Source organism: Rousettus aegyptiacus, unplaced genomic scaffold, assembly GCF_014176215.1.
Source record: "Rousettus aegyptiacus isolate mRouAeg1 unplaced genomic scaffold, mRouAeg1.p scaffold_m13_p_3, whole genome shotgun sequence".
Taxonomy (NCBI): Eukaryota; Metazoa; Chordata; class Mammalia; order Chiroptera; family Pteropodidae; genus Rousettus; species Rousettus aegyptiacus.
This window is the reverse complement of record NW_023416306.1, coordinates 36426610-36447422: the sequence shown is the minus strand read 5'-3', so window position 1 is coordinate 36447422 and position 20813 is coordinate 36426610. Positions and strand designations below refer to the sequence as shown.

The 20813-nt window shown below is 39.2% G+C and overlaps 1 pseudogene; it reads left to right on the top strand.

Annotated features, from left to right (window-relative positions):
• The first annotated feature begins 20463 nt into the window (after positions 1–20463).
• LOC118600900 lies at positions 20464–20579 on the top strand (annotated as a pseudogene).
• Positions 20580–20813: the final 234 nt, after the last annotated feature.

Here is a 20813-nt window from a genome sequence, read left to right as displayed (position 1 = left end):
TTTCATCCTATACTCCCACTATCCTCGGAAGGCAACAGTCTAAGGATCAACTTCCAGGCTTCCAGGCCTCATCTGGGAGCTCGCTTGCTTGCTACTCTACTCCCCATGCTCTCACTAGTCTTCCCTTCACTCCAACTGCATCAAGGTTTTCCCTAGTCAACAGCCCAATGGTATGGCACCACACATTGCAACAAGTTTTTTCTCTGTCTCATGACTTCCACATATGAACATTTCTATAATTCCCAGAGACATCTATAAGTGTACCTGTAATTACTCCTGGAAGACTCATTGAGCATCCTATCCTCATAAAATTCCTTTGGCCCTTCTAAGTTAAGGACTACTTCTAGGAGAAGTACTAATAAGAATCATGGTTTTCCTATGTCATTTAGTTCAAATTTGGCTCAAGCCAGATGCTACTTGAAACTGGAGCTATAATGATGTTTGGATGATTTTCTACTGCATGTATAAAGTGAGATTATGGTTTGGGGGCTATGCCTAATGGAAAGTTTTTAATGTAACAGAGGTCATTATGAAGCCTCTCAACTTGGGGAAAGGTCTGAGTTTAGAAATAATTTTCTATTGACTAAAAACTTTCCAATAGAAGGAAGGAAGGAAGGAAGGAAGGAAGGAAGGAAGGAAGGAAGGAAGGAAGGAAGGAAGGAGGCCTTCCACTAGTCAAACAAAGAAGGAAAGGAAGGAGGAAGCCTGGTTCGTTATTTTGGATACTAAAAAAAGAAAACGTTCTTATAAACAGAACATTTTCAAGGATAATAAGGAGTTTCACATTGTAAGGTGGACACTAGAGGAGAACAAATTCACCAAAAATATAAAAACAAATATGACATACAGAATGTTCTGATGAAATGCAACTACCTTTTTGATTGACACAAGCATTTGTCTTAACTAATTAGCCAAGGTCATAACACAAAGAAAGAACATCATATTGAGCTGTCTCCCCTTATAACCCATGTTCTAGAAGGCAACAATAGCTTTTCCAAGTCTAGGGCGAACATATGTCTTTTTTACGCAACATCCATTTCCCCAACATGCTTCTTGGACCTAATGAAAAACTGCATCTGCCACATGTCTGGGTTCACCTCGGCAGGCTGTATCGTCAAGAAAGCTTCTTCCATTACAAGTGTGTCTTTAAAATATGGTTTTTAAGTCCTGTGGGCTAATTAAGCACAGCTGGGTCTACATCAGCCCTACTCAAGTGTGACGATTAAGCTGGCAAGAAAAAAATCAATCATCATTAATCACTAAATCCATGTAGTGACTTTTAGAGGTGCTAAATGGACTGAGCAGGGCGACGGTGATGCTTTTCATTGAGCAACCAAATGGTTAACATGAGAGAGCATGCATTTCTCTTAGAATGAATAGCTTGGGTGAAAACATAGGAAGCTCACGAGTTTACAGAACAAAAATCTAGTTGAAGTGGGAATACAGTGCTAATAATTTCTCATACATTGCACTCCCTCCAATTTTGGCTCACAGTTAGGGCCAAGGGAAGATGTGCGTTAACTATTGCCACCATTCGTTATCACCTGACTGGTACCTTTGTTAGAGTTTAAGATATCTCTTTTAGAGCCTATATATATATATATATTTACTTGTAAGGATTTTTTACTGAGCAGACTTTTTTCCTTTTATTAAACTATTCCCTATAGCCCTTTGCCTTATGATGCATTGAGAGTTTATGCCTTTTCCAAAGATAGTTTTTACCAAAGTATTCACTAAAAAGCAGTCTGCTTTTCACCAGTCTCATATAATTTGCCAAAACCATTCTCCTTTTTTAAGGTGATGTAAAGCTTTCAGATCTCCTGAAATTGGCACTAACCTTATTCTTGTTTTGTATAATGTTTTGGTTTGGGTTTGTTTTCCTGTTTTTAATTCCATTCTATTTCACTGGCCAAGTAGGCTAACTTTGGAAGCTATGAAAATATTTTATTGTACTCACAATGAGAACAATTTATCAAAAAAAGGATCCCAATCTTTTGTTTCATCACTGGGCATTAGTTAGAAGCCATTTGTTCCGTGCCCTGTGGTAGAGAATATAAGCCAAGGTATGCCTGTTTCCTCAAAATAAAGCAAACTTGTGTTTATTCCAGTGCAAAATAAGTACAGGGATTAATCTAGGCAACAACACAACCCACACTGCCATTCTCACACTCCGGCCGAAGACAAGTAACAGCAGAGGGAACTCATTTGCAGATCAGTTTGAAAAGCAAGAGGTACAATAATGGGAAAACAGCTTTAAGCAGGTGAGGCCACTTTCACTTTGCCTCCTGAAACTTAAAGGTTTGGGTCCACTATAAGCTCACGAGGTGATTTGTCCTATTCTGGGGTTGCTCTTTAAGGATATTTGGCTGGAGTACTCACCTGGGAGATGGTAGGCTGTAAATCCTACCACTGTCATCCACTCCGCACCTTCTTTGTTTGAATTTCAGTGCATGATCACTCTTCTCAGTGAACTTTGGAGTTGCTTGGGAGGGAAAAAGTCTAAATCCAAGGTCAAATTTTTTTCTCTTCTTTTAAAGTCAGAATAGCATATGGAGAAAAAGTAAGATATGTTCCTTTAGGTCTCCATTCCCCTTTATTCTCATGGAAGCAATAACTTTAGAGAGAAGAAGCACAATAGGGAAAAGGTGGTAAGTGAGGTGGAGGAAGAGAAGCAACAATACCAAGAAAAGATGGAAAAGAGCAAGGGAGGAAAAAAAATGGGCAGGGGGTTCTGTAAAACAGACATAGAAGAAAAAGGTCTGGACAGAATTATGAAGGAAGCCAAGGTGGTCTACAGTTTCTCTATTCTCTGTGCACACCTCTCACCATTCTTTACAATGCTTAGGTACCCAGTAGTCTCCTGTCACCCAACCAACTCTAACATCTAGGACAACACCCATAGTTCTCAGACTCCATCCCTAACAAAACATTATCCACTTTGTTATCTGCTCACCAGACTGAATTTTTATGGTCTAACTGACCCTTTATATCCCCACAGCCTCTAGCATAGTGAGGACACAGCAAGTACTCAATATATACTTAAAGAAAATGTAACTAAATAATTAGGACTATGGATTACCACGTAATTTTAGAAGAATTTAATAAGGATTTTTACACCTTCATAACTCTGATTTTCCTGGAGGAAATCATAGTTAATTGGCAGGCCCTGGAGTAGACATCGTGGTTTCATGGTTGTTCTGGGTTTGGGAGGATCTTGAATTTTCACCAAGGCAATGACCTACTCACCAGCCCTAGGGTAAAAGAAGGCAACAAAAGCTCAATGACTTGCATAATAATAATAGGTGGTTAATTCAGATCAAGGCAATCTCTCTCTCTTTCTCTCTCTCTCTCTCTCTGTCTCTCTCTCTCTCTCTCCTCTCGCTCATGCATGTGCACACACACTCACACAGAGAGACCATCCAATTCTCCCCTATCACAATGGATTGATGTCAGAAATTTTAAAGCCATATTACTGAAGGATTTGAACAGTCTGGGACTGCTAATACCTGAAGCTGTCAGTCACATATACTCTAGTGTGAATGTGTGGTTCCTGGGCCTGTTTTGATAAAGAGTAGGAAAGAGAATGGCAGGTACAATCAATCTAATTGGGAGTCATAGAGTAATAGGTTAGGACTCAGATAGGAAAAGAAAAATGTTCAGATCCCCTTCAGGCAAGCTGTCCAGGTGTCATCTTCTAAACTAGGAATGCAGTGGCTGGTTAAAACACTCACCCAAAACCTGCAAGGCTGACACTCGCTCAATCACTCAGAATGACTGTTTTAAGTCTCATGAACAAGATGCCTCTGTGTTTCTGGCAATGCAGTTGACCCACATGAGGAGGGCCAGCTGTGTCAAAAAACCTCTTCACCATCTGAACTCATGTTTTCCATCAGCAGGTTTTGCCAAGAAGCTCATCTCCCAGGGCCCAGGCCTGGCACAAGCTAAGTAGACATTGAGAAGGAAGTATAGGCAGTGGGTGAGCAAAAGCAGGAGAGGGCGAGCATAGATGTTGGCCAGACTGGGTTTCCTGAATGAAACACCACCACGATTCCAACATTCAAAGGAGGGAAAACACGGATGAAAAAAAAAAGCCACACGTACACACACGTGCATGCAAAAAATAAGAACAAATCAGAATTAAAAATAACTTTTAAGTGAGCACAGGTGGCCAGTAGAAAAGTCAACTCAGCCTTGAGATAGAAATCAAAAGCCCTTCAGAGATGTGTGACAAACAAAAGGTTTCTGATCAATAGATCCAGTTTCTAGTAGGTAGAAGAAGCCACTGACTAAGCAAGTGGAGAGGCTACATGGCTGAGGCATCCACTCCAGATGCTTCTTTTTTTAAAATCCACCCCTTTGGTGCCTTTCTTGACAAGTGCTCCAGGGTGTTGGCCACCAATGTGGATGCTCAGATAGACAAGTATAACAGGATGTTAGCAGGTGACCCTGCCCACAGCATTTGTCAATAAAGGATTCATATACAAGATACCCAGAGCTAGTATGAGACACAGCCTCCCATAAGGAGAATTTACAATATCAGTGTAGGAGAACCTATTCCATCGCTCTTAACCCCAGCTGCCTACTTTGAGAAGATAAAAGGGAAAAGAGAGTAGAGAGAGATTGAGGATTGGTGAAGAGATTTTTTTTAGAAGAAAGCTATGTCCTACAGTAGATCCCCATCAGATGGGGATCCGCATTGCACAACCCAGGGGCACCATTCCAAGTGCATTCAGTGTGTTCTATGTGCTCTGGAGGGCCAGAAGAAGCTAGATATGTAGAATAAGATATGAATGCTGCACTCTACCCCCCACCATCACCCCTTCACCCTCCCCCCCCCCCCCCCACACACACACAGACATACAACCCAGAACTGTGAAAAGCCACAGCCTGGTGCAATCATAGTACACATCCCTTAGAGAAAGAGGTGAGGAATGCTCCTTTCTCTCCACATGTCTAGTGATGGAATCCACAAGGGTTCACTTCAGAGAGCTTTGGAATGGATTGCCTGACACTGGAACACAAAAAGTTGGTGCCTGCTTCAATCCCAAGGCAGAGAAAGCAGACCATGGACTAGGGACTGACTGGCCTACAGAATAAAAGAGTGAGGGATGAGGTGACTATATTGTGTACTTCTATATCCAGAAGTACACAATAGCATGGAATCCACCTGCAACCCCAACGTTTATCACAGCAAGTGGAGGAAGGCTGTGGCAGGATATGAGACTAAGCCGAGAGAGCTGTAGACAAGAGGACATCGAAGAATCTCCAAAATTCCTGCAAAATGTCCATAATAAAGCCAGCTTGGACCCCCTGCAGGCCCAGAGAGCAGAAGCCACCAGCCAAGTAAGAATTATCCTACTCCTTACATCTTCTTGCCCCATTCTAAGCTCCACCCCCCCCCCACACACACACACACCCAACACACACACCCAGGAAAACATAAGCTAGTTGGGGGAAGAAGGGGAGACTGGAGAGAAGAGCAGGAAAAGGCAAGAGGCTCCCCTTTCCCACTGAGGACCTAGATGAGGAAGGAGAGATTTAAAACTGTATTAGTTTGCTACTACTGCATAACAAATTACCACAATCTCACAACTTAAAACAACATCCTCTCATTACCTCACAGTTCTGTAAGTCAGAAGTTCAGCATAGCTCAGAAGGGCTCTCTGTTAGAGTCTTACGAGGCTGAAATCAAAGTATTGGCCAGCTAGATTCTAATCCTTAGGCTCTAGAAAAGACTCTACTTTCAAACTTATTATATTGTTGGCAGAATTTAACTTTGTTTGGCTATAGATCTGAGGTCCCCATTTCCTAGCTGTTGGCCAGGAGCTGCTCTCAGCTTCTATGACTCTCTGGTCCTTGTACATGGCCTTATCTATCCTCAAAGCCAACAAGAGCACCTGGAATGCCTCTTGGGCTAAGAATCTCTCTTACTTCCCCTTCTACTATCAGCAAGTGAAAACTCTCCTTTAAGGGGTCCATGTCATTAGATTTGGCCCACCAGGATAATCTCCCTTTTGACATACCAAGCGACATAATCGTAAGAGTGATATCTTACCATCTTTCAAGATTTCACTCATTCTCAAAGGGAAGATGACTACATAAGACTAAGAGTCACTAGATGTCATTCTTATCAATTTTCCTATCATAAATGAGCCAGGTTGGAAGTTTTAATTACTCCCCAGATCTGAACATTCAAATTACTACATCAAGGGTCTGTTCACAACACAAAGGAATTATGGAACTAATTATTAGTGAAGAATGAGGAGAAACATCTATGATTTGTGTAGTTTTCATGGGGAGAGAAAAGATAAAACAGGGAGATTATCACCGATGAATAACTGTTAAGGACAGTGGGATAAAGTATTAAGGGTTTTGTTTGCATCGTGTGTTGTACTTGTTGGACATACAGTTTACCCAGAGATCATAATCCTAAAGTAGGGATGAATCAAACCAAAATCATGTGTGCTGATGATGGTAATAACAGAAAGGATACTAAAAGCAAAAGTAAAGTGGAATTCCCTACTACAGAGAAGATCCCAATTACTAGAAAAAGGAATGTCAGGTGAATCAGTATGCACCTCAAGGGAAAAGAGTTATGTCAAGGGAGCCCTGGAGGATAAGACAAGAGGCTTAATCCTGGTCCCGGTCCTACCCTCTCACTTGTAGGATAAACCTGAGCAAGACCCTAACTTCCTAGACCTCAGGGTCCTACCAGGAAAATATAGCAAAAATGTATGGAATAGGGTGGCATAAACTCTGAAACAGAGTGTGCAAACTGGAGGCCCATATGCTCTGGCAGGCCCACAGATGTGTTTTGTTTGGCCCATGCAGTGTTTTAAAAAATATAATATCATGTCATTTAATGCCAACATTTTTTTAAAAAAAAGGATATCCTATTTTTTAAAAATTCCAGATTTCCAGTTTCTCTTGAAAAACCAAAGGATTTGGAAACACTGGGGCTGCCTGTGCATGGTGACAATTTTCTGTGGTTCTTCATCAGCTGCCCTCTTCAGACTCAGGCACAGACGTTCTCCACCAGCCAGGCTTCAGACTTCAGTCTTCTGGGAGGCCTCACTGGACCCCGCCAGCATCTGCCTGTTTGACCTTGCCCTAAAGCATTACACAAGTGTTGGCTGTTATTACCTGTAAAATGAGGTCACTGGAATGGATGATATACTTCCGCTCTGAGAGGCTATAATTCCAGTCTATAAGATGGGTTTTTTGGTCACTTTTCCCTAAAAGGTGTAAAACGATCATGCAAAACCCAGGGTGGTCCATGTCCCCTGTGTGTGGTATAAAGGCCATAACATGCTCTGAAAATCAGGCATTTGTACTGTGAGTTGCAGAAAGACTTCAATAAACTGCAAGTGTAGTTTTCCACTGGGCCACATTTAGGCACTGACTTCTCTAAAAGCAAATAGAAAGTGGAGATGAGGAAAGAACTAAGTCACCATCAACATTAAGAGAGAGGGGCAGGCCTCCAAGAGAGGAGGGGTTTTTTAAGGAAAATAAACATTCGCCAACAAAGAGTGAATCCCAAGTGGTTTGTCCAGAGAAAGGAGCCAAGAGTTTATAGTACTTTTGGGTTTGTTTTATTTATTTCCCACCCCCCCCCCACAAGATATAAATCAATCTATTTAGATAGGGATGGTCGAAAGAACACATTTTATTGCAATGGATAATTTCCCAAGGGAAGAAGGATCATTGTGTTTCATTTCTAACTTTTTATTCTCTTTGGGTTTTGTGAAAACCCACAAGTTTATGAAAAGTTGTCCAGATGAGGACATGAAACTTAGCAAACTATTCCCATCTTTAATTCTCATAAAAGTGGAAACACATACCCATGCTCATGCACATAGAGCACTCGAAACCCGGAAAACTAATTGAGTGCCAAGCACTTCTGGTACCCTAAGGATATATATATATTTTGGTAGCCTGAGGCTGCCAGAAACTTTGCCTGCTGAATGAATTATAGAACAGGAAGCAGATGGGCTGTGTATATGAAACAACCACTATCTGGCATGATGTGCTGTGCAATTTGGCTGCAAAGATTAAATTGAGCTATTGAATGTTTAATACACTATGCATAACAAATACAGCCAGAGCCACAGAACAGCATAAATTACAGAATTGGTATTCACAGGGCCTTTCCCAGGAATCAATACACTGCCACCGCTCATAAGAGTCTGTTGTTTAATACACATAAAGAAGAGAAGAATTCTTCTATTAAAATGAGTTATCTGGGCTATTTACCAAAGGCAGTGATTTAGCAGTGGTAGAGTCTATGTAGTGCTGTTGAATGCAGATGATAATAGTTCTTGTCCTTGTCTGCCTGTTTCATTGCGCCTATCAGTTGCTGGGGCTGCGAGTCCCTTGGGTACATTAGCAGTCAGCCCAGGAAGTGTGTTTAAGTAATGGACATAATGTTCACATTTGCTAGACCAGCCTTCTCCCTAATCATGAATTATTCTTCCCCAAGGCTCAATTGGAACATTACTTTAGAAGCAGAAGATTTAATCCTTTTCAGCTGATTGGAGGGAATGATTACAGTATTATTTTCTTGTACAGGCTGTCTCCAGTGAAGGTGCCTTTTTCTGTCCCCATCTTTAATAGGCAGCAATCTTTATTTCCCTGGAGGGAAATGGCAATGAATTCGAAATGGGATAAATCTTCAGTAATGCAAGGTGCTGAGGCTGTAGATCACTGCTGGTTAGTTAATTAGTTTAGCCCTCACTTGTTTCATCTCCAAGGTAGAACACCTTGTAACAAGGGGAAACAGTGGGTGGGTGGGTATGTGGGTGGAGTGAGAGACTGAAGGAACCAGTTGTAGGCAGATGAATAATCAGATGCCTTAAAGCAACAACGCCCCAGTGGATTTCCTTCTATGTAAATGTTCCGTTCTGGATCTTTGATTCCCACTTGCTACAATGACTAAAATAAGCAGTACTTGCCCATTCTGACTTTTAAAGACAATTCAAGGCACCAAAAAGGATTGCACCTTTATCTAGTAGAGGCCGGTTAGAGCAATGTAAGGTGGAACAGCGTAGGATATGAGACCAAAGAATATTGGAATTGTCACCCTATAATGACATTTATATACAGGGCTGGCTCCACACTCAGTCCTGGGAGGAAAAAAAAATTGCGTTTGAACATTCCTGGTGAGTGCTCTTTAAGCACCACTGCACAGAGAAGCAATAAATAACAATTGACTCAGGATTTTTTTTTTTTAATTTTCATGATTAATGTTTCTAGAGAGAGGAAAAATTGTGGCTTAGAAATTAATTACCTTGGGGTGGAAGGTCTAAGTTCTGGACATGTCATCTTCCTGCCCCCACCCTTCTAATAGAAAGGCCACACTGGGTAACCTTTCATTCCCCTGAAGTTTGATTTTATGGGGAGCCTCTACCACATTTCCTTCACCCACCACCCATTTTCTGGTGCGTGCGTGCGTGCGTGCGTGTGTGAAAACAAAGACAGAAAGAGATCAAACCTAAAGAGACCAAATGAATTAGAACAAAGTCCTTGACAGCTAACACTCTTGCATCTGATTTAAAGCAGGAAGCCCCCATGTCTAGCTGCCTATGATCTATTTAGAATAAAACAAGGTCATGCTGCCTTGGCCCTGATTATAAATATATTACATTTAAGTGATGAATACAGCATTCATGAGGAGCAGGAGATCAAGAGTGCCCGAGGCTGGCAGTTTTCAATCTCTCCTCAGTGCCCAGTCAGAGACTGAAAATAAACACACTGCTAAATGAGTGCTGCAAGACCCATGTGCAGAGGCACAGGGATGATTTTGTTTCCAAAGCAGAACATAATGAGAGAGGAGAGGAGAAGCCATGTTAGAGCTTCTTAGAGGATGGGAAGAAAACCACTTTCTGTTGGCTATATGGGGTTTGGTTGGCCCCCTCAGCCTATTATTCTAAGCCACCGAGAAAGACAGGAAAGGTCACAAGTCATTATATCAAAGGGAAAGATGGCATTGATGTGCCTGTTTTCTGTAGATGTGTTCAATCTTCGAATCTTCTATTTTCCATGAATAGTCACACCAGTTTCCCACCACCTCCACAGACCCTAGAACGATAGGACTGGTATAGAAACTTCAGCAATGGTCACTTTGGTCTGCCCTCCTTTCTAAAGAAAGCAAGAAGCTCTTTTAAGGACACACGGCTGGGAAACAGCAGATCTGGAACTGAGACCCAAAGATGCCTATGCCATGTCTATCTATAGGAGACGATCTGCCTGTCATCATGTCATCTTGTTTAAGTCATCCCTGTATCCTACCCCCAAGAACCCCAAACTCTTCTTAATTCAAATGGCCCCAAGACTTGGTAGAGGACCACCAGCACTTCCTCTCCTTGTTATCTCTTTCAATTGATCAATCAAATTAATGTTGATCAAGCATCTATTTACCTCTTTCAACAACTGAGTTTCAAGCAGAATTGTCCTTCCTACTCAAGATCTCTTTAGTTTGTCTGACCCACTTATATATTTTTTATTTTACTTGCATCAGCTTCTGACTCAGAAAATTAGTATTTCCCCCAAACTGACATTTACATACAATATCATATGTTTCTATTCTGCTATGGCAGGAAATAGGAGCAATTATCATGTGTTACATAATAACAGAAGGAGCTGATGCAGACAGCTTTTGGCTTTCCTACCTCTCCTTCCTGAAGGTAACAAAGTTCAGAGAAATGGCTGAAGAAGCAGAAAGGAAGAGGTGCAGGGAAACGTGGGCAGTAGGCGTGATAAAAAGGAATCAAATTGGAGCTGAGGCGTCTATAGAACTGAATCCTAATCCGACTTGCAGCCAAGATTACTTATCTGACCTTGGTTGAGCTGCTCAAACTCCTTAGAGCTTTGGGTTTTTTAATGTGAAATATTAGGGATTAGACTTATGTCCCTGACTGCTCTATATTTCCATAGTCCTGGTTGCCCCCAAAATATTAATTGGATTTTACATCATTTGGTCTCATTTCCGGACATCTATAATCCTCTGAGTAATGGGTAACATTCACAGCCCAATTACTTTCCCAAGCTCATCAAAATTTAATTTACTGCAAGCAGCCCGAGTTTGACTAGGAAGTAGGCAAATCCACACCAGTGATTTACGCAAGGCTCCCTGTCTACAGAATTTACCATCAAGGATGTCTAATGAATTTTTTTCTCATGTAAACATATAGCTTTCACATCTACTAGAGTTGAAGCAGATGAGCTTCCCAAGACAGAATATACTAGACAATACGCTCCTTCTCACATAATGAGCTCAGGAAATTCTGCTGTGAAATGAAGGGTCGTGGAGTCATTAAAATTCTTCATAAATGAGAACTCTATCTCTTTCAGGATTTCACAATGTTATTTGCATGTTTAAAGTGCCTGACCTCGGGAGGCTATGTTTATTCTACTACAAATTTAAAAATACTATGACCTCTACATTTACATTCAAATACTGATACTTGTGCATTTTTCACTCTCAATCTACTGCAAGATATTGGTGAAGAGGACATTTTGACATAAAATTAATGTAATTTTAGGAGGCTGGAAATATTATTAGAACTTATAAGTCACTAATATAACGATCATTAAATTGCTGGATCAAAAGCATTTTCTTTTTCCTGTCACTGTTTTTAAAACCATACTCTATATCTGCTCTGTCCAATGTGATAGCCACTAGTCGCATGTGATCAGTGAGCACTTGAAAGAAGCTAGTTCAAACTGAGATATGCCATAAATGTGAAATACACAATGGGTTGCAAATATTAATATGAAGAAAGAATGTAAAATATTAATTATTTTACATCGAATAATCATTGAAATAATTGTTCGAGTATCTTGAGTTAAATAAAATATATTATTAAATTTATTTGATGAAAGGAATTGGGAAATGAACACAGTTCTTATTTTTAAGGATTTAACATTTTAGAAGAGAAAGGATATGTGTAAAATAATAATTAGAATCTACATGATACTCACTAATTCCGAGTCAGGGCCTTGACTTTAGCCTAGAAGACATATCGAAGATGCACATTCAGTCTCCTTTGTAGCTCTGTCGCCTTTGTGATTAAATCTCAGGCCAGATTTTTATGTCCTGAGGTGGATCTAGGTTTTATAAAACCTGATGTCTATGGAAGCCAGATTTAGCAAAAAAAGAAAAAAGAAGAAAAGGTAAAGAAAAGCAAAGCAAAGAAAAAGAATGCAAAATGACAATGTAAATATTGTCATTGAAGTGTGAAATATTGAAGTCAAACAAAGGTGAGAATGATTAATCCTCTGAGTGATTCCAACATGTCTCCAGAAAATCCTTGACTTGGATCAAGTGGGATGAGTAGGAATTTAGTTAGGAGGTTGGAATAGTTTACCCTGCCAGAGGAAAAAACACGAGTAACGGTACAGAGGTGCTTTTCGCAGGAGAATAAAAGGAGCCAATAACAACAAGTGAGGCTGGACAAAAGGTAAACAAGGGACAGATTATGTGGGGCCTGCATACCAGGCAAGGGCATGATGATTTCATCGTGGAATACAGGAATTGGGAACCAATGAAAGATTTGGAGTCATATGATCAGAGTTATATTTTAGAAAGACTGCTGAGAGCAGTAGAGAAACTGGACAAGGCACACTTCTAAGTGTATACTTACCTCTATATGATTTGAGTAATCATATCAGAGTGTCTCAGCATGATTACATGTGTCTAGATTACAGAATTCCCCTAAAACTTTCAAGAAGTTTCTGGTGTTCATTGAGTCAGTCTTATCTCCCATCCCCTACCTGCCCCTCCATTAAATCCAGACTTCAGGCTCTGCCCTCCACTACCTGTCAAAAGCTGTTGCTTCTGAATGTGCTCCACATTGTCAACTAGAGACCTGGTGTGGCTGCTCACTCAGTATACGAGCTTCCACACACAACAAATAACTTGGCATCTGAAGAAACATGGTTGTCACAGGGGCCTGCATAATGAAGGAATGACAGTACTCCACTTGATGCTACCTCAGGCATTGGTGCCCCAGACTTATCCCGGTCTGGCTCCTAGGGATGTGACTCAGACTCCCTCAACAGCTAGTCTCCAAATCACAACCTTCTACCCAAGGAACCTGCTCAAATGAGCCCTGGGCCTGCCGCATCATAGACACAAAGTCACCATTTTCTCTTGATGATCTAACTTAGAACGGAAGCCATCCTATCAGGCTTGCCTCCTTATACACTCTGGGTGACTTTATCTAGGGTCTAATGGGCCTCAGTCTGAGTCATTTCAGTTTGCAACTAACTGGAAAACCATAATTTTGAACCTAGTTATGTATCTTGTGGACTCATGGGCTACTTAGGCTAATTGGCTTACCCATTTCCATGTCAGCTGCTAGCTTCACCTGCCAACAGGTAGGTATATTGGCAGAAGTAAGTAAATTTCCAACTTGCCAAATACACTAGAGTGGCTGTCAAAGAAAGGACCTGGAACTTAATGAATGTCCACTCAAGTGGCTTACTTTGTCTTATTCCTAAAGTGAACCCCACAGTAAAGTCCCATGACTCTTCCAGGCCCTGAATGGAGGTCTGATTACCCTCTGACGCTCAGCCTGGCACCATGATGGCACTGTCTATCTTTTACTTTATGACCAAGAAAGTAAAGCTCACTTTAACACAGGTGTATTCAGGAGCAGGTGTAGTGGGGGAGGGGAGATGACTGCACCAAGCCAAATCCCAACTTTCAGAGCACTGTATTTACCTTCATTGAGGGCAAAAGCTAACCTGTGAACATTTTCAAGAAGGTTAAAGTCCATGCTTGGTAACTGTGGCCAAAGTTTCACCTAAATACAAGCCTTAAAATGTCTTACAGAATGTATAGACTGAAAGGTACCTCCTAAAATTTGTATGTTGAAGACATCACCCCCAATGTGACTGTATTTGGAAAGAGGGCCTTTAAAGAATTAATTAAGCCTAAATGAGGTCATGAGGGTGGGGCCCTACTCCAGTAGCACTGGTGTACTTATAAGAAGAGGAAGAGACACCAGGGATGGGCATGCACAGAGAAAAGGTCACGTAAAGACACACCGAGAAGCTGATCATCTACAAGCCAAGGAGAGAGGCCTCAGAAAAAAAAAAAACCTGCCAACACCTCGATTTTGGAATTCCAGCCTCCAGAACTGTGAGAAAGTTAACTGCTGTTGTTTAAGCCACCCAGTATGTGGTATTTGGTTATGGCATCTCCTAGTAAACTAATATGTAGGTATTTGAAGAGAAGAAAAATAATCAAAGTTAACTCAGTCTGTCTTCTAGACTAAAGAAAAACACTAAGGTTCCTTCTTCCCCAGAGAAATTGTAATTTTATGAGAAGTTGATGGGATGAGGAGGTGGTAGAGGAAATTTTTAATGCTTTCCACCTGCCAGGGGATACTCTAAATTCCTTGTATATATTGACCCATTTGACCCTCAGCAGAGAGTAAGTAGATGTTATTACCCCATGTTCCAGATAAGGAGAAGGAGGCTACGATGACCAATACCAGTATGAGGTGTAGGAACATGAAATCGCTGATCTGTGAGATCTAGGGAGGAAGTACAAGATGGAAAACCAAAAAGAGAAGTGGAATTCACACATGAGGCCGTGCCTCTTCTTGGTTTTGGCTCTTCGTGGTAGTTAGCTCTGTCGCTATCATTATTTGGTTGGTGTTACTATTATCCATTATTTGCATTGTGTGAATATACCTCCAAGTCAATAGGAGTGAAAATTTGCCCTCTAGAAAGCCCCCAGCTGCAAAAGAGAGAGAGAGAGAGAGAGAGAGAGAGAGAGATCTTCTGAGCAAATCCAATGTAACCCATATTTCACTCTTACGAACTTGAATCACAACATTTTGTCTGACTTTTTATGTCCTCTAACCCCTACCTCTAGATCTGTTTGAACTTTGTATGTTAATTCAGACCTGAACATTAATTCTTTCGGTGGTAATCAACCCGAAGTACATGAAGAAGTCATAGGAAGTCAATATTTCAGTGTTCGTATTATGTGTTCCTTGGTTGTTTTTACATACAATTTTGTTTACAAAATAAATGTCACGTGATTCTGTTACTTTATTTTTCTACTCCATTATCAGTCAGCTCCAGTTGACTGGTGGTTGAGCAACAGAAAATCTATTATTTTCACACACATAAACCCAAATGTTAGATTCTAAATTTTTCTGACGCTAAGGATCCTAAAAGAGATACCTTCAAGGATCAAACTTTAAAGTAAATACACAACCCCTAGCACTCTGAAAGCAAAAGGAACCCAAATATACCACACAAGGATTAGAAATAAGTGCTGTCACACATACTTTAACTGTATGTTATATACATTAATCTTGTTGTTTTAGGTTGCCACATAAGTAAGGGTGTGTGTGTGTGTGTGTGTGTGTGTGTGTGTGTTGTTTCCACATCATACTCTTTTTTAGCTTATCCATAAATTTTGCTTCAGGAAATCTCCTCGCAAAAAAAAAAAAAAATCAGTAAGACTAAAAATAACGATTTCAATACTGGAGAAATGTGAAGACACACACACACAAAATGAAATAACAATACAACAGAAATGAGCCAGAGGAATTGTGTAGATTGAAGGATATGAGCTGATAATGGTTTAAACTGGCTATGGCATTCCAACCTCAAAATAGATCTTCAGTTTTAAGGGTTCAGAAATTGGACTCTGAATATTCTAGGTGAGATTAGTTTCTCAGAAATAAAAGAACATAATTCAAATTCATAAGAGACTAACGTAACAACAAGAATGTCTCTCAGTGTATTCTTCCCTACACTATGGTAAAATCTATATGAAAAGATAATTCTGATCAGGAGACTGCAAAAAGGGCCTGAAGTTGAACTGGGGGAGAGACTTGAACAACTCACAGGTGTCTGACATCAGAATGTGGCCTATGCATCTAGAAGGCCTTGAAGCCTTTCTCTTAGGTAGCAATGAATTCACATGGACAAACTTTTCTCTCAATTTCATACATTTCTCTCAACAGCAACTTAAGGAACATTAATATAGCTAAACAATTCAATCTATTTCTATACTGGTTAGAATCAAACATGAAGACACACTAGCAAAGATCATCTGCTAACCTCTAGCATTCATAAAGGCAGATGACACATAACACACCCCTCTTAAATAGAAAAAAGTTTCTTTTAGACATTAATAAGCTATTGCCTCTTTACGATTTTGTTTGCCATAATTCTTTTTCTTAAAATCACTTTAGTTCTATCTACTCTCTTAAAGAAAGAACTCACTAACCACCAACCATGCCCCTAACGAAAAAAATAAAATAATGTACCTATCAAATACTGGTTTAGAATGCCTTTTAAAATCCACTAATATTCTTGAAAGTAAAGATTTAGCCAACTATGGACAAGCCCTATTTTATATTCTTTTCATTCTACATGTTACATAGCATGTCAAACACTAAAGTGAAAACTACTATTAAAAAATGCAAAACTATGTATCCTGAGTGTACATTGATTTCTCCCTCAGTTTCAAAAGATCAAGATATATCAAACATTAGAACAAGATACTTATATGTGAGAATAGTATGTAAGATACAGCATAATGGAATAGAAAGGATGAAGTATAATCAAAGGTACCTGAGCTCAAATTCAGGGTGCCCATTAACAAGCTGTTACATTGTTCCATTTTTAAAAGGAGTTGATAGTATTTGAATTACAAGGTCATTTTTTGAGTTAAATACAGTTGTGCATCACTTAAAAATGTGGATGCACTCTCTCCAAGAATTGTGTCATTAGGCAATTTCAGCATGCAAACATCATAGAGGACATGTATGCAAACTTAGATAGTATAGTCTACTACACATTAGGCTATAGCCTATTGCTCCTAGCATGTTACTGTACTGAATACTGTAGGGAATTATAACATGATAGTAAATATCTGTGTTTCTAAAATTATCTAGCCATAGAAAAGGTACAGTAAAATTATGGTAGAAAGATAAAAATTGGTACACCTGTATTGGGTACTTACCCTGAATGGAGCTTGCAGGACCAGAAGTTGCTCTGGTTGAGTCAGTGAGTGAGCAGTGAATGAATGTAAAGACTTAGGACATTATTGTACACTGCTGTAGACTTTATAAACACTGTACACTTAGGCTACACTGAATTTAATTTTAAAATATTTTTCTTTAATGATGAATTCAGCTTCACTTACTGTCACTTTTTTACTTTATAAATTTTTTAATTTAACTTTCTGACTTTTTGTAATAATGTTTAGCTTAAAACACAAATACATTGTACAGCCATACAAAAATATTTTCTTTCTTTTTATCCTTATTCTATGAGCTTTTCCTATTTTAAAAATTTTTTACTTTTTAAACTTTTTTGTTAAAAACTAAAACCCAAACAAACATTAGCCTAGGCCTACACAGGGTCAGGATCACCAATATCACTGTCTTCCATCTCCACAAATTGTTCCGCTGGAAGGTCTTCAGGGCTAATAACACACATGGAACTGTCAACTTCTATGACAACAATGCCTTCTTCTGGAATACTTCCTGAAGGACCTGCCTCAGATTCTTCTTGAGGAGCTGTCACTCTTTTCAGAAATATGATCATGGTGGTTTGCTTGGCTAGTTTCTTTTTTTAATAGTTTTGCTTGTAAGTAGGTAAGGCACCATGAACATTACTCTCTATTAATGAGAACATTTCATGTTGGGGTCCATGTTATCAAACATTTTAATGAGTTTGTTTAAAAAGCTTCTGCACAACTCTTCAGTGTGAATTTTCTTGGAAGGTTCTTCTTTTTATTCTCCTACAGTTTTCTTTTCACTTGCCTCTTCAGCTATGCATTCCTGTTCTAGTTCCAACAATTCATTAGTCAGTTCCTTAGGAACCACCTCTAGGAGCTCCCCAGTGACACCCACCCAGGTTAAAGTTGATTGCCATCCCAACCATAGCACCGTTGATTTTCATGTTGGCAAATCCTTTGAAGTCATGGACAAACCTCTTGAGTATCTTTTTCCAAATGCCATTCATACACTCCTTGATGACATCACCCCAAGCCCAAACAAGGTTCTTGATGAAGTCTTAGGTGTTGCAATTCTTCCAGAATTTCATCAGTGTCTTTTTAGTGTCTTATTCAGATGTAGCAGTAGCCTGGGCAAAGGTCCCTGCAAGTAGTAGGCCTTGAAATCAGGCATTGACTTGGAATCCTTATGAATGAAAGAACTTTCAGTCATCTGTTTCCAGAATTGGGAGGTTTCATCCATATTGAATATTTGCTCTGGTAAGTAATTTTCTTCTACAATCGGCTTATCTAGTTTCCAAAAATCCTTCAGCGATCTTCACAACAGCACTCAGACTCACCACTCGCTTTCACATTATGTAATGAATAATGATTTTTGAATCATTTAAACCACCCAGAACTAACTAGCAGTACATTCAATTTCATAATCAGGTCCAGCTTTTTCTTCCAAAATCACAAACAAACATTTTGCTTTGGCCATGATCATTATAGTTCTGAAATGGATATGCTTCTGTGTCTGGTCTTCAATCCAGGTCATTAGAAGTTTCTCCATGTCTGATGCAGGCTCTTTTTGAATTTTCGTTAGTCTTATTATCTTCAATGAAGCAGATCCTTTAACATCTTCTGTCACTTTGTTCTTATTATTTAAGATTGTAGCTATGGTGGAATGGGACATGCCTGACTGGTGAGCAATAACCATCACTGATTTTCCACCTTCATAGCTCTTAATCACTTTTAATTTTGTTTCCAGGTCAATCACTTGACACGGCCTTTTACTGGAAACATTAGTAGTGAATTTAGTATGCTTATAGGCCATAATGAACAAAACGACACAAGATTAAATTACTCACAAGAGAAAATGATGCAATCAAGAGATGCCATAAACACGAGACGTAGGAGGCTGTTGCCAGTATAATAGAGCATACTGTTTTACAGCAAATTTTATTTTTTATAAGAAGAAAAAGTACACTGTAAAATAATAATAAAAGTATAGTATAGGAAATACATAAACCAGTAACATAGTCATTTATTATCATTATGAAGTATTATATACTGTACATAATTATATCTACTATGCTTCTATACAAATGGAAACGCGGTAGATTTGTTTACACCAATGTCACCAAAAACACAGGAGTAAAGTGTTGTACTATGACGTTATGATGGTTCCTGTGTCACTAGGTGATAGGAATTTTTCAGCTCTATTATAACCTTATGGGACCACCCTCATATGTGCAATCCATTTTTGACTGAATGATTTTGCAGTGCATAACTGTAAATTAATATAATGTGCCTGGCATATGTAGATGCTCAATAAATACCAGCTACCATCATTGCTGTCATTTTAGACATACTCTCATTTCTTTTGAGCATTCTCTTTCCATTCACCAAAGAAATTTCACAGCCCCTCAGTCAACTGTAGTTTAATAAAATATCTTTCTAACCCTTATCATATATCCACAGATAACTGATGAGAGTGTCTACATTCTTGACTATTCCTGAAGGACACAAGTTTATTTTGCATGGCAACAGGTGGGATTTAAAAAAGAACCAATCAAGTGGCCTTCTGTTTAATGAGGGAACTGGAGTCACACCAGCCTCCATATTGACCGGGACATGGTGGTTAAGACTAAAATGCATATCCTTAAAACGGAGATTATCACATAGTTCAGAGTTGGGTTTGACCCCACTTCTTAATTTTATTTCTGTTCTTTCTATGGTTGCCCTTAAATCTTTAACATATGTATTTTAGCAAATGCTATTTTCAATCTAACTCTTGATTTCCTCCAAACAGAAAAGGATCTTAGCATGGCTTTAACTCAAACAGTCTCCTCCCCTCATTGGGTTATTGAGGAAAATTGAGGAGAATATAGTCAATACTAGTTTACATTTAGCAACATGTTTTCCTCTTTTATTTGCCTCCCACTTTTTTCATTTTGATTTAATTTGCTTCTTACTGAGGTAAACATATCAGCAGGTGTTTCAGCAGAAAGAATAATAAATAAATAATAATCTCTAGAAATAATAAACTCTCAGTCTTTGTATATCTACATTTGTCTATATTTTAACACCCTTTCTTGATCATTTTAGCTAGAAGTAGAATCCCAGCATGTTTTCCCATAGGACTTTGAAAAAAATTGTTTAATTGATATCTCATGTCTACCTCTGTTGTGAGAATTCAATCATCGATAAAATTACTGAGAAAAGAATAACAACCTAGCTTCTTTTTTCTGGAATTTTTTTTTTTTTTTTATTCTCTAGGTATGGATTTGTTTATAAAATCCTGACGGCAACTTAATGTTGCTTGCTATATTTGAGGAACCATGTCTTTCTTCAATTCTAAAAACAAATTCAGCCATAATCTCTTAGACTATAAACCCTTCTTGAACATGATTGCATAGTGTAGCCATTAGCACATCTGCTTTCCACTCAGAAGGTCCTCGGTTTGTGTCCCAGTGGAGCCACAGTCCATGGTCTATGGCTATGCCACTCTGAACAAGGCTGATGTCTGATCTTGGAAGCTAAGCAGGGTTGGGCCTGGTTAGTACTTAGATGGGAGACCACCTAGGAAGACCAGGTACTGTAGACATAAATAATAATAAATAATTAAGAAAATAAAAAATAAACCTATTTATTCTCTTCCAGTATTTTTGTTAGATAAACATTGATGCTTTTAATTCTTTCTTCTGTGCCTCTAAATTTCTCTTCCATTTTCCCATCTCCTTATTTCTCTAAACTGTATTCTGGCTGATACTGTTAGGTTTTTACAATTCAGAAAAATCTGTTTTAGGGAGATCTAATTACTGATTAACCTATTTATTGA